Genomic DNA, 5,832 nt, shown 5'->3' with positions numbered 1-5,832 from the left:
TACAATTCATCAAACTGGCAGAAGAATTCAGGGCGGAAATGCTGCCTTAAAGAGTTCTTGAGAAAGATGAAGAGAGGCGGCTAAATAGAGGGACACACGAAAGGAGCAAAGAGGAGACAGGAAGTTGGGAAACACTGAAAAGGGGCTGCCATGGTAGTCAGGTGACAGTGTGACAAAGTTCTGCTTGTTTAAAATGGAAATCTTCCCAGACTTCCTCCCTCTTGCCCTCGTTCCCTCCTCCACCCCCCTTAGAGCCCACTGCGAACACTAAGCTCCGGCATCTGAAGTGGCAACACTTGAGATGGTGAAAGTGACAACATCTTAACATAAGCTGAAGGGCTAAAGTGAAAGTCAGTGCAAACCCCCGACGAACCTCTCTTCCCACCAACCACTTTCACTCCTGCTCTCTCGTTCCTCTTAACTCCTCCTCCACCGCCCCGCGCCTGGGCCACACAGTGCCCATACTGTGGCTGCTCGGACATCCAGCCCGCCTTGTGCAGTGCGATAGCTGCAGCTAGAAAACGACAAAAAAGACCACGTGTGATTCAAAAAGTCAACATTAGCGTTAAGAAAGAAATAGACTCGACAGAAAATGAGGGAACTTTTCCTTTCGCCTCTTTCTGTGCTTCACTGTTGGTTCTTGATTCCACCTCCAGTCACAGGTGCCTCCAAACAGAACTGGAAGCATGTAATCCGCCCAAATCCAGCCTCTTCCGAGGAGTGTAAAACCAGGAATGTTCTGTGGGGGTCACTGGATTAGACAGAATTCATGGTGGTAGCTTGGCTTGAGAAGAGGAATTAGAGGAGTAGGGGAAAAAGAGAGAGGAGACTGAACTGGTTTTGTATTAAAATGAGCTTACCAGGTGGTCTCCCTCCCAAAAGTGGACACAGTGTGTCAAGTAATCTGAAAAGCCCCCGGTGTTTGTTGCTCATTGGCCAGAGGCCTGGTAAAAAGAGAGCGCGGGGGACTGAGAGAAAGCGACAGAAAGAAGGGGGGCTGGCTAGGGAGGTGGCACTGATGTAGCCATTGAGGCCTCAGTGAAATGTCTGTCAGGCTTGGTTTACCACAATCACAGCAGTGATTAGGGCCCTTTTGATGACAGGTTTAGTTTTCTGTCCATTGGCAAGAAAGTGAGAATGGACAAGAGGAGGGTGGGGAGCGGGGGAGCAGGGAAGCAGGGTTGGGTTGCATAGGGAGACTTTGGGGTGGGAGTTTACGCACTGTTGCAGGAAAATGGGAGGGGTGGAGATGGGAGGGGGAGGAGGGGGGGTGTATATTAATGTCTTGCACCAGGGAGCTCCTACGTAATTTCCCAGCAGGTCGTGGGGTCAGGTTTGTATTTAGTTAGTGGTAATGATCTCGTTAGGGATCTGAATGGACCACCGTCTAAGCCCATTGAGGATAGCGAGTGTGCTCCCCCATCCCCCACCCCTGCCTGCCTTGTGTGGGCTTACACAGCCCGTGAACTGTGATTAATGGACTTCCAGGGCTTAATAACTTGCAAAACAGTATTAAACAAGGGAGGCCCCGGGACAATCGGAGAGGCTACCCAGGCGGAGTAGGAGGTGGCTGTAAACAGTGCCCGGCAACAATTGCAATGCATGGAATTAACTGAGATGGGCCACTCACAATGCTACAGCTGGCTAGTGGCAGGGAGCCAGGCCTGGGAGAAAGCTTCACTGGTGCTTCCAGGTGGCCCGGACCGGGCCTGGCCTTTTCAGTTTTGTAAGTGTTAAAAAATAGAAGGGGAGAAAGGCTACATTTGTGATGGGAAGACAGTGAGAGGAAGCCATTGAGCAGAGACAAGAAAGAGATTAAAGAGCACAGAGAGTGATAAGCAGATAATGGGGGGGTACATTCAATAGAACAAGTAATCCTTGACATGCAAGCACAAATATGAAGCCTTTTGTCTCTTGTGTGTAATTCAAGCCAGGATGTGTAAAGTGGCGACGCAACAATGGCGATCCACATAAACAAGTACACAGACACAGATAAAACACACTCGTCTGTTCAAACGCACACAAACACACACATTTCATCACCGGCTCCCGCCCCACACCAACTTCCCACATCTCCTGGATGTCTTATATTCCTTTTTTCCCACCCTTGTGCCCTCTTGTCTGCAAACAAATGATCCCAGCATGGAATCGTGAGTACTGATGTGTAGAGACCACCCTCCACTCTGCCACAGAGCTTCTCTTTTCCCCCTTTAGTATTAGTGTGCACTTTATGCCGATGTAATGTACCTCAGATTTGTAAATATAAGCAAAGGGCCCCACTTGTGCGGAGGCAAAAAGCACTTTTTAATGGAGCTGGGAACTACATTTGTTTCTCAGCTGAGTGGATGTGCAGTTAGTGACAAATACAATTTAATCGGGGAATTCTCAGTTATAGTCACATTTCCAAAGAAATTTGAAATACAATTCAAAGAAATATTGTCTCATTCCAAAACACGTAGCATGCATGGACGTATGTCTGAAATGAACAGCAGAGATAGCACTGTTGATACAAACATGTCAGTGTGATTTTATTGCAGAAGACAGATATTGGCACGAAACAGCAAAATTGCACAGTGTGTGTTCAATTATAGGCAATTATGAAACGATTTGGAAAGCATTTGATTAAAACATGAACAGGTAGTTTCTCCCATCACGAGACATGCGAGATAAATGTTTGTGCCGAACACGACGTAGCGACTGTTTTTATTCCTTAATCTCTTAAAAATACATTTGGAGAATGATTCCCATGGAAAACAAGGAGAAAACAGTTTTAGCATGTTTGTCTAATGTTACGAAAGGAACAAATATGAACATTTGCATGTAATAAAAAAGAAAAAAAAGCGCTACACAAAGGAGGCTTAGCCGTTTCTGCTGTTTGACATTCTCTCCAGTTTGTTTGGTTTTTCTCGACAGCATCTCATCTCCAAATGAGTGACACCGGGGTCATCCTAATCTGCTTTTCTAGCAGATCAGAGATGAGTTGGACAAAAGCTCACTTCGCCATTCATTCTAGTATAGAAGTCCAATATGTCTCCAAAATATTTGCCCAAACCCTTTACTTAATCAGCTGATGAGAGGTTATTCAGCACCCCAGTCTGATGCTCCATCCTCCACTTCTCTCGTGTGTGTGCGTGTTCGTAAGATTTATGTAAGAAAGAGAAAAAAACACTTCTACTGAAAGCTCACGGCAGAAACTTACAAAAATGAAATAATCAGGTTGGAGTTGTTAACCAATGCGATTATGTGGAGGGAAAAATATTTGATCTGCTCGTATTGCAGTTTGAGGTCCATTCACGTGCAGTAATGACATTTAATATATGTGTGTGGGAATACATACTGTTGCATTATCTCTCTATCTCCCTCTCTGTCCTCACAGCTGTCGCCCGAATAACCCCCACCCCACTCGCCCTCACTTGCATCAGGGTGTGGGTGCAGTGGGGGCCTTGGCCCTGATGAGGCCGAGAAGGGAGCCACTGCTGCGCTAAGCCTCTGGCTCCCTGCTCCCTCCCCACCTCCTCACATCATGAATAATGCATCAGAGAAATACATTTATCTTTTAATAGCCCCGGCCCCCTGGCTGAGACTGTTCAGTCTGGCCCAAACCGCCACAGCACAGGGCTCCCCCCTCCCATGCCACAGCACCCCACCCATGATTGTCTCTGCTCCTTTTGAAGTTGGGCACTTCTTAGTGTCCTAGAGATGGGTAATCAGGCTTGATTTTGGAAGGGTCAGGCCATCTTTTGAAGGGGCGGTCATCTTCAAGTTCAACCGAGGAGGGCCGCGCTCATGCTCTGTGTAAGAATTACTGTAATTTTATTACACACATACACGGCCCAGTGCAGAATTAGATGGAAAGAAAAACAGATGGAGAACAAGGTGGTTGTGACACGAATATTTTACAAGGATTGTGTAAGAAGGCACTCGAGCACTCGCTAACTGTAAGGTAAATATAAAGTGTTTGGCTTTTTTTTCTTTAAAGTTGCTGCAGGAGAGCAGACACTGACGTAACCGTCCTGAAAGAACATTTGTTTACATGTTTCTAGCATTTTTTATAGTGCACCGAATCCTAAAACCCATGACTCGAAGAAGGACAGATTTATTTTGTGACACAATTTTGTATTTTTTCCCCTTTATTTTATTTTGTTTTAAAAAATTAAAAGCAATTGAACCAAAAGAAAACTTGCACCCATTAGCCTCAGATTAACCTAACAGGCAGAAATCTCCTGTCTATGAAATAAAGACAGCATCCACATGTGTCGTCACACTATTTTAAATAAGATTTCAAATCAGTCAAGGCCCTGGCGCTGGTGCACCGTAATGCGGGAATAGTGCCGTCTTTCTTGTTTAATCAGGATCAGGAGGATTTCGATCCAGCCTCCTTGCCTGGATTGGTAATACATGTGTACGTGTGGACTCTGGGGAAGGAAAGTGTAGCTGGTTACCTTAACCCTCTGTTTGTCTGTGATGATTTAAGGCTCAAACGGCTCTCACTGTGACACCTGCGGGAACAGATACCCGAGAGGGTTTAATTTCACACTCTATTTGTTACAATGAGAACATAGCTTATAAAAGAATTTTTTCACAGTATAATCAGTTAGTTTTGGTTTATAGTGCATTGTGTAAGTGTATTAGGACTGTGTACCCACCGGCGTGGCTTTTACCCAGAATATGAATGGACTTTTATTTTATTTTTTTTATTTAAATGTCTCCATAACTGACACTTTCATTTTAAAAAAGAAAAAAATATGAAGGAGCCTTTAGTGAAGTTCAAAGCAGAATTTGCAGTTATTTCAAAAAAGATTTGTAACATTTCCCAGAAATTTTTTTATTAAAATATAATAAAATTTTACACATGCCATACTCACATTCAATGAAACAGCATGTCGGCAACACCCTGATACATTTCAGTGATTCGGATCTTTCATATCACTAACTTGTGGTCAGATTATCACATAACTGAAAAATACAAAGAACAAAACGCACTCGAGAAACACTGAAGCTGACATCACTTTTTCAGCCAACAATAACAAGTTCAAGCACACACTTCTTCCCAACATGCCCCCTCCCCGCCCTCTCCCAACACACACACACACACACACACACACAGAGCAAAAACTAAATCTCTTTTCTCCATACCCCACACACACGCACACATCACCGAACCCCTCTTACCCACCACTCCCCTGCACCCAAAGCCTTCAAGCAGCCCTGGGCTTGTGTAGTCATGCGTCAGTTGCCCGGCACTGGGGATGAGGCCTCGCTAGCCGTGGCTGTAGCTGGGTCCTAGCCAGCAACTCCTCAGCTCCCTGCTCTGCTCTATGGAAGGCAGAGAAGCTGAAAGCACCATTTATCATCACTTGTGTGGGCAGCATCACCACGGCAACGCTCAGGCTGGCAAATGCCACTGCTGTGAATACTAATGAGGCTCTTGGCAGGCCTGTGTTGGCGTAAATGGGGCCAGGGTTGTACTCTGTGTGAGTGTGTGTTTGTGTGTGCATGCGTGTGAGCGAGTGCTGGGCTCTAGGAGGGCTACAGTAGAGGTAAACAGTCCAAAGGAAATCAATTAAGTGTTTCCACAGTGTTTGGCAAGAGCTCTAATCTTCAGCACCACATTTTAAAATAAGGGCGAAATCTGCCTTTAATACCTCCTCTGCCTTCTGCATGACAATAAACAAGCAGGCGACAATAAACAGCCGAGCACAGCCGAGCTTGACTAAGTCCTCCGGTCTCTACTTTGAGAAAACACAAGTGAAGTCATTATTCCAGAGTTCTTTCTTCCCCGTGCAGTATGTCTTTTCTTAAAGCTGAACATTAAAAACAGTAATTATTCCC

At 45.3% G+C, this 5,832-nt stretch overlaps 1 long non-coding RNA gene across 1 annotated transcript; it reads right to left on the bottom strand.

Moving 5' to 3' along the window:
* Positions 1 to 2,521: 2,521 nt before the first annotated feature.
* On the bottom strand, positions 2,522 to 5,303 carry LOC143413964 (uncharacterized). The gene is made up of 4 exons (XR_013094530.1): positions 5,173 to 5,303; positions 4,866 to 4,956; positions 4,443 to 4,499; positions 2,522 to 3,791 (listed from the first exon to the last, which is right to left on the bottom strand). It is a non-coding gene; the product is annotated as an uncharacterized LOC143413964 (long non-coding RNA).
* Between the last annotated feature and the right edge of the window lie 529 nt (positions 5,304 to 5,832).

The sequence above is a fragment of the Maylandia zebra genome, linkage group LG19 (assembly GCF_041146795.1).
Source record: "Maylandia zebra isolate NMK-2024a linkage group LG19, Mzebra_GT3a, whole genome shotgun sequence".
NCBI classification, from domain to species: domain Eukaryota; kingdom Metazoa; phylum Chordata; class Actinopteri; order Cichliformes; family Cichlidae; genus Maylandia; species Maylandia zebra.
The sequence above is the reverse complement of the archived record's forward strand: the minus strand, read 5'-3'. Positions and strand labels throughout refer to the sequence as shown.